At 35.2% G+C, this 9,186-nt stretch overlaps 1 protein-coding gene across 4 annotated transcripts in view; it reads right to left on the reverse strand.

Annotated features, from left to right (window-relative positions):
* LOC136035190 (threonine--tRNA ligase 1, cytoplasmic-like) overlaps window positions 1-8,221 on the reverse strand; it is a 62,847-nt gene extending 54,626 nt beyond the window's left edge. Inside the window, exon 1 of one of the 4 annotated variants that reach the window (XM_065716771.1) lies at window positions 8,083-8,221. The gene's annotated coding sequence lies outside the window, so the exon portion shown is untranslated. The remainder of the gene's footprint in view (window positions 1-8,082) is intronic. The other 3 variants (XM_065716772.1, XM_065716775.1, XM_065716773.1) reach the window with 3 other exon arrangements.
* Window positions 8,222-9,186: the final 965 nt, after the last annotated feature.

The following is a 9,186-nucleotide window of genomic DNA, read 5'->3' on the forward strand; positions in this document are numbered from 1 at the left end:
AGAAAATTATATGCACTTTTTTTAACTTGTCTTCTAATGAACTAAAAGTAGAACTTAAATTTTTCTGAAGAATGTAGACTACAAGTAAAAGAAAAATGGGATGCAAAACATTTTGGATTTTACTTAACACTCCAAAAGTAAGCATTTACATCTTTTCTATGGTCATAAACATAGAAAATAAATATACATTTTTTTTAACTTGTTTTCAAAATGAACTAAAAAGACGAACATAATTTTTTCTCAGGATTGTATGAATGCAAGTAAAAAAAATAAAAAAAAATAAAATAAAAAAAAAATAAAAAAAATGGATGCAAAACAAATTGGGCTTCACACAACACTCCTAAAGTGAGCATTTGCATCTTTTTTTATAGTCATAAACAGAGAAAATAAATACGCATTTTTTAACTTGTTTTCTTCTTCTTCTTCTTCTTGTTCAGCAGACGGGCTTTTCAGTTGATACTATTTAGCCCTTTTCCTTTTGGCTCACTCTGTGAAATCGAGAGAGCTATGGAGCTGGTTTGTCTTATATGATTTGTATCTGCTCAGATTTCTTGAAGTATATCTTTTGATACCAGCAGTTGAATTATAAGAGAGTATATATTGATCTCTGTGCTCTGCGAGAGAGTATGGTCAGCAAGACTCTTGGCTGTTAGTGGAATTTCGTGGTGTTTGAAGCATTCTAACATTTTATATCGCAGGGTATACTGTGCAGACGTCAGCATATTACATTCAAATAGGCAGTGATCTATTGTTTTCAAAATGAACTAAAAAGTAGAGCATAATTTGTTCTCAAGAATGTATGAATAAAAGTAAAAAAAATGGATGCCAAACAAATTGGGCATTACTTGTAAAAACATAACAAAAATGAATATAAAAAATTTTGATGCATTTTTTGGTAAATCCTCCCCCTCACCCCAAACAAAATCCTGGATAGGACACTGCTGATTACTTCTCATAATTACAATGCCCACTCATGTTTCTAACAGATAGGGGTAAGTGGTATATGTAGGGACAGGGTATAAGATGGGACATGGTACTTATCAGCCAGCTAGGATTCTTTATAAAATCTAATAAAGCCACCTAGTATAGTTTGTTCAATGGCACACATGACAGTTCTATCATTTTGGCAAGTTGCTATTTTTGTTTTTGAGAAAATTGACTTAAAAGTTTTGGCTATACCCCCCAAAAAATATTTGGGCAATAGTTTTTTGTGGTTTATCTTGTAATGGTTTGCAGAAATTATGTGTGTAAGGTAGCAAACGAAAACAAAACAACAGGCCATGTTGTGGAAAAATATGCAACAGTAAAAAAAATCAGACACAATTTGCAAGTAGAGGTCACATGGTATATACTTGGACAAGGACAAGTGGTATTTAGTGGGACATGTCCCAGTATATACCACATGAATTCTTACAGTTCAGTCCATACATTGCATCTTTTCTTATCTATTTTTACTTTATATCCTAATGATAAAAATAGCTAATACATCTTTTATTTCAGATTTGATATCAGAATAGAAGAAAACGCCACAATTTCCAAGAGCTAAGTGGTAGGAATATTCTAAATTGGTTGCTGAAAAGAAAGTTGACCAGCATTTTATGATTAAAGCAGCTATTTTAGACCTAGATGCTGGCTTACCAATTAGGACAGTGGTGGAGAAACATTGAATGTCATGTTCAGCCCTTCACAGACACTACCAAAAGTATTCAAAATTCAGTGATGAGGAAAAAGCAAATTGTAGTGGTGACCAAAGGTTTGGATTTGCTACTATTTTTATACCTGAAGAAGAAGCATTGCTCTCTCAATACCTGCTGCAAGCAAGCAGAATGTGTTGTTTTGAAAAGTTCAGACTCCGGAACCTTTGCTTACAACTAAGCTGTTGCAAACAACATGACTGTGCCAGACAGCTGGATCGACTCTAAAGAAGCCAATATGTGCTGGTTAGCTGGATTTCAGGCTTGAAACCCAGAGCTTTTGCTTAGAAAGCCAGAGGTAACAAGTCCAGGGCATGCCACAAGCTTTGCACAATGTACAGGTGTTTTTCTCCAACTTCCAGTCAGTTTTGAAGAAAACTCCATTTACAGAAGCAACATATTCAACTGTGATGAGACCTCAGTCAATGCTGTTCATGTTCCTCCAAAGGTTTTTGCCAAGATGAGTAGGAAAATAGTAGGCAAAGTAACCTCAGCTGAGCATTGCATGCTTGTGACTATGGTTGGGACCATCTTTGCCAGCAGGAAGTGCCTCCCTTCTACCTTAAATTTCCATGCAAGAAATTTCAGCCTCACATGCTGGCTGGTGCTCCTGCTAACTCTGCTTTAAGAGCCTTGCCTTCCAGATGGGTAAATGAAGAAATTTTTCTGGAACATCTCAAACATTTCAAGACTTACTTGCATGCATCCCTAAAAACCCAAAGGTTCTGATAATGGACAACCACAAGTCCCACATCTGTTCTGCAGTTTGCAAAAGAATCTGGTATCACTTTACTAACAATACCACCTCACTGCAGCCATTGGACATTTGCATGTATTTTCCCTTCAAATGCCAATACAACAAGGCTATGGGCAACTGGATACTGTCCAACCCAGGGAAAACTGACAATATACAAGATTGCATCTCTTGTTGGCAAAAGCCTTGCTGTATCTTTCACGCCAAACAACATAATGAGGGGCTTTGATAAGACAGAGATATGGCCCTACAAGCCAGACATTTTTACAGAAAAGGGTTTTTCTAACCTCTGCAGTAACTGACAGACCTGCACCTGATGCTTTGGATCCAGTTGAACCTGAAAACCTGGCCAAAACCCCAAGTACAAGTGGGCCTGAACAATCTTCTATGCCTGTTTCAGTTCCTGTGACACCAGAACAAGTTTGGCAATACCCTAAAGCCAAGCCGCATGTACTGAGTGGCAGATCAGGAAGAAAGGCTCTACAAAGTTTCTTACTGACACTCCTGTGAAAAGACAGATTGAAGAACAAGAAGTCAAAAGAAAAGATAAGAAAGCACAGGGTGGCAGGGCTAGAGGAAAAGTCGAGACTGTTGAGGGAACTGGAAAAGCAAAAAAAAAGAAAAGACAACAAAAAAGCTATTGGTGGATTCAGAAGGAAGTCATGATGAATAAATGATTATTGATGATGATAGTGATGAGTAAATGAAATTAGGTGAATTAGAAGATGAAAGTGAGAAAGACGAGTAGATCTTTGATGGCATCTCTACAGAAGATTTTGTTGAAGTTGTTTACAAAGGAGAGTATTTTCCTGCATATGTCCAAGAGAAAAACAGGAACATTATCTGAGTGAGTGTCATGTGCATCTTCCAGAGCAGGGTCATACCTTGTGTTTGGTGACTGGTAGTCTAGTCTTGTGCCTAAGATATTTTCACTTTTATAGTTGAATTTTTTTTACTTACAAAGTCAAATTTTATCCAATGAATAGTTGAAGATTTCTACAAACACATGTATCTTTTTACTATGTCCCAGAGCATACCACTTTGTGTCCCAAGATACACCTTCCCTGGTACTTAGTGGGATAAATGGTATAAGCAAGGACATCCCCCTTTTTTTCTTTTAGCTGTACAAGAAAAATCTGGAAAAGTCAAAGTTCATGCAGCAGTTCTGGGGCTTTCATTTGAGCCATAAACCATTTTTTGACTCTAATGTTAACCATACATTTTGGAGGTTTTCCAAAACCCATCCCTACATATACCACTCTCCCCTACCTTAAATTAGCTTTCCATTTTTCAAAAATGACTTTCATAATTTTCTATTAATCATCTTTAACTTCATAACCACCATATCAAAAAAAAACTCATTTACCACACTAGCAACACCTGGAGTCTTATTATTTTTTGTTTTACTATTGTCATTAATCCTTCCTGATTAAGTAAATCTTGATTTGCATCCAAATTGTCACGAACAACACCATCATAGTTTGTCACCTTCTTAAAATATGATGACCATCTCTCTTTAACTCTTTTCTTAATGAAATGAATTTTAAAAAGACCTTTCCCACAAAACAAGTTTTTCAAAGAAAAAGTAAAGAGTTCCAATAAACCTACAATTGAATTGAGAATTTTTTCACCTTTTACATTAGTATTGCCTGACAAATACAGAATCTGTTAAAGCATTGAAGGCTTAAAAATACATCAGATAGGATAGTTACAAACCAGGCAATATGTTTGCTTGTTTATAATGTTTACAAACATGCATATTTATTATATCTTTAAACATAATAAATTTTGACAAAGAAAGCTTTTCAAAGAATAAGTAAAGAGCTCCAATAAACCAAAAAGGAGCAACCATAAAGCAAAATAATCTTCAAGTGAAAAACTACCATAAATTATCATCTATGCATAAATGAAACCCAAAAAGCAAAAATTAACATGAGCAGGGCTAACAATTCCTATACCTTCTCAAGATCAGAAGCTAATTTGTGCTTTATTGAAAATAAAATATATTTTAAATACGTTCATTTTTTTACTTTAATAAATAAACAAACATTAAAACTGATATTAAGTTGACAATCTATAGTCATTTTTTTTTTCAGAAAAGTGTAAACTATATTCTGGACTGGAGAAGCCATGGGGTTGTTAGGCTTAGGATAAAAGACCTCCTTTTTGGGAAAGATAACTTTTCTTTGGCATTCCAGAAAAAATACTGCATCATGATGTAATATATGGGTACATAAATTGTACCCCTCACTTTCAAAAAGGAAAACAGGCCAACCTTCATTTTATAGCAGGGTGTGGAAGCCATGGAATGACCTTCCACCTGAAACATTTCTAACAGATGATATAAACAGATTCAGACAAAACCAGCAGAAACACATTTTCACAGTAAATCATTTTTAAATTATTTATAGTATTATTTGTCAGTGTTTGTTGTAGTTGTTATTTTTCATAGATTTGTATGTGTGTATTATGTTGTCAGCATTGTCATAACTTCTTTTTAATATGTTTAGTACAACAAGCTTGAAAGCTTACTGTATTTTGTATTAATACATAATTAAATGAGAGTAGTAACAAGATCCATGCCTTTCATCCACCTTCTTGATGAAATATTCACCAAAATTTTGGTGAGATTTGTTATCATAAATTCAAATTGGGGTTCCTGCTTTGACAAGCAATCAAAATGAAAATTATACTTAATATCTGTAATTTATAGAACAAACATGTATACCCAACCATTTAATAAAACCAACAAAGGTGGCTCCTGAGTCTGATCAAAGACTAAATACATAAAGGTCCTCAAGGATAATGGGTAAAATTATAGCAGTTAATATAATTGGCTTTCCTATAAAGTGAATATATTACTTGTTGCCTTTTTTATGCTCTTTATAAATACAATAATTGCTTCTACTTTAAATTGTGATTTAAGCACTTTTTTAGCTCTTAAAAATGACAAATTCTCAAAAAATTATGATAGTTCATATAACTAACTTACCAATAAAGCAAACATACCACTTGATACATTTTTTAATGTTCTTTATGAATATAATAATTGCTTCTACTACAAATTCAAATTTAAGCACTGTTTAAGTTCTTAAAAATGATAAATCTTCAATTAAAGTACAAGTTATCTATTATTTCTGACAAAATAGTACTATGTTTTCAACAAAATAATACTACATTTTCTCAGTGCTAAAATTTTTATAATAAGTTTAATTTAGATTAAAAGTGCTTAAATTTGAATTTAAAGTAGAAGCAATTATTATATTCTTAAAGAGCATAAAAAAAGGCATCAACGTGATATGTTCACTTTATTGGTAAGCAAGTTATATGAACTGCTTTAATTTTACTGAATAATGAGTATGGATGTTGACTGCAGAGCCTAAAACTACCAACTCTTACAAGCTGTCAATGCAGAGGCAATATGATAATGACTTACAAGTTGCTCTAGCCTGATAAAGATATGTTTCAACCTGACCAGAGGTCATTCATCAAAGCTGTTCCACAAGTGTGCCAACAGAAAGAAAGAATTTCTTTAACAATTGAATCTTAAGTCTATAGAACAGCCTAAGCAAGACAGTGATGGGATCTAGGCCTATAACAACTGACAGCTTCAAATCAAATCTTGATAAGGACTGGGGAACGAAACCATGGCTCACCCAATGGGATGTAGCAGATGTCCCCCTAACTGGCATACACTGGATTTGTCTATATTGCTAGTAAGTGTAATTCAAGGTAGTTTTAAGGTAAATACTAGGCAACAAAAGTTGGGGTTTCAAAATCAGAAGACAATCAGCCTTTTGTTAATAACCTATGTGAATAAAACTGAAACACTAAAAGGATATAGGCAAGCCTACACATCAAAATGGGATAATTTGTATTTCTCAATGAAGTTCCTTCTAAGTTAGTAAAAACTAATAATTTAGAGCGTTTGACCTTAAGTTATGGTATTTTAATACTAGTCATATTGATGCATAGCTTAGATTTTTAGCTATGTTCATTGGTAGTCTAACTTTGATTTGTTAACAAGATGTGATGGTTTGATTTCTACACAAATCTGCTCAAAACTCAGCTGGTTGGAACTGTCCTTGGACCAACCTTATTCCTCATCTATATCAATGACCTGGTAGCTGAAACAAAAAACCATTCAATTCTTTACACTGACGACTCCAAGCTATTTGGTACCATGGACAACATTAACCTACAAGCCAATCTCAACCAAATTCAAGCATGGGCAGATAAATGGCTTCTGTCCTTCAACATCTCAAAGTGCATCACTCTTCATTTTGGCCATGGTAATCTGCAGCACCAGTACACTATGTATGATGGCAAAATGCCATTGACAGTCTTGATTCCTACTTCTAGTAGTGGTAGAGACCTGGGAGTCTTGTTGGATGACAGCTTAAAATTCAACAAGCTGCCAAAGCAGTTTTAAAGCAAATGCAAATTTGGGACTCCTGAAAAGAACTGTCAGTAGTCAATCCTCCACAGTTTTTCTGAAATTATATAAAGCTCTGGTAAGGCTAATCCTAGATTTCAGAACATGTCTTGCTGGTCCTTTTTACAAGAGTGACATCCAGCTTGTTGAGGGTGTCCAGAGGAGAGCCACCAAATGCATTGATGGTTTATGTAGTCAGCCCTACTGCAGAAGATTACAATTTGTTAACCTCCCAACACTTGATTTCAGCATAGGCATAACAACATGCTGCTCACCTACAGGTACCTCCAGCAAGCAGATCAGAAGCTGTTCACTTTCTCTCCCCACCAAAAGCAAACACAAGGACTTTCCAAAAAGCTGTTCAAATCCAGCATTAACACCAAAGTCTGACTAGATTTTTTCAGCCAGCAAGTGATGAATGATTGGAACCAACTAAGCCAAGAGACAGTCTCAGCAACCTTGCCTAAGGAATTCAAAAAGAGGCTTGACAAGGAATGGGAGGCCAAACCATGGAGATTCCAGTGGGAAAACCCCTCCCAGCAATCACTACCATAACAGTCGTGGAAGACAATGGAGAGTTAGCTTGGAGAATGATGCAGCTTGTAATACCCAACCATCTCACACACTATCCAAAGTTGCTGTTGTGAGGTGGTGCTAACTCTAATTTGCAGGAGAATAGTCCTTGAACCATACCTACCATGTGATCACCATTACTGAGTGGGCTTAAATTGCATTTCTCCAGCACTCTCTAGTCCCTATGGTTTGTCACTTGACCTTAGCACATTGACCAGATCTATTGCCATCATCAACTATGGAGCATCACAGTTCTTGCAACTAATCTGCTCTGAAGTGCAAATTAAGGTAAAAGCATACTGTTTTTTATTCTACCTGTGTTAACTTATGCTTGTTGAAGTCCAACTTTGTTATTTCTTGAAATTTATGTTTCTTTTGGCTTTCCTTCTGGAGAGTAGGAACTTGGTTTTCAGAATTTTAGAGTTATTCCTTTAGAAGTGGTCATGCACTAAGCCAATACAAGAAAATCTGAATTTTGGGAAATATGACCATGCAAGTGGAATGGTCTTGTACAGCATATTTAATATTTGCTTGACAATCACAAGATGGAACCCTATATCAGTTCAATTTTAGAATACCCGGTCTCCAGTCCCTACACAAAAAAACAACTTAAAGAAATAACCTACCTAAAGCTTTCTTCTATATCAGCAAACTTGGGCTTGTCAGTCAAGAATATTTGACTAAATGTCCAGAATTTTCGTCAGCTACTTTTGATTGCTCTTTTCTTCTATTAACCAGAGTTTCAAGTAGTTGCGAGCTACCGATCTGTTCATCGACTAAAATTGACGGATAATGAAGATTGAATTTCGCTCGAAAAGAGTGAAGTTCAGATATTTGTATTTGTGTACCCCCCCCCCCTCTCATCAAGTCACCCTCCCTTCAGTTACGAATTATTATAAGTTATCTTAGCATAATTAATCATTTTATCAGTTTCTTAGAAATTTTCTGAGTGCATATCAATCAAAAAACTAAAAACCTTCTTACTAAACTAAATGGCTAAGTGATGAGGTAAATATTATTTTTCTATTTTAAAATTTAAAAAGAATGTTTTACTTAGTCCCCGAAGCCGCGCCGAAATTGGGCGGCGGCGGAGATAATTTATGTCGGAGGCAGCGTGCCGCCGGCGCGCCGAAAAAACTTTTTGGCGGTGCGCCACCGAAAAACTATCGGCGGCGCGCCACCTACTTTTCGGCGTTTTCGCAATTTTTCAGTAACTTTTTTAATTTTCTTTGGAATTTTTAATACTGTCTTTATAGAAATTCTTAGCGTTTTTCTCAATATTTGTAAGCCCTGATTTCTCTTTCTTTCATCGTTACCTAGTTATATCATATCTTGTCCGAGTGTTTAGGCAGTGTTTATACATAGGCTACTTAGATCTACAATATTCGCCTTACGATATGACTTTGCAAAAACTAGTGGGGGTTTCTAGATCGTGAGATTTACGCTTAACTCAGCAAGCGGTAAATTAGAAAATATGAGTGTAGGACTATTCATAAGATTGAGAGTTTGGAATACGTGTTCAAATACCAAATACCCTTTAATACTGAATGTATATAATTATAACAAAGAAAAGGAAAAAATATCCATTGTAGCTGAGTGCAAAAGCTTAAATTATTCCTTTGAAAGCTTTGACTACCTTGTAATTATCAAACAGTTCGTGGTAGAGAACTGTAGTAAGGAGCGACCCGGCTCAATAGTAACAAAAACTCTAAACAATGGCATTTTTATAC

The sequence above is a fragment of the Artemia franciscana genome, chromosome 14 (assembly GCF_032884065.1).
Source record: "Artemia franciscana chromosome 14, ASM3288406v1, whole genome shotgun sequence".
Taxonomy (NCBI): Eukaryota; Metazoa; Arthropoda; class Branchiopoda; order Anostraca; family Artemiidae; genus Artemia; species Artemia franciscana.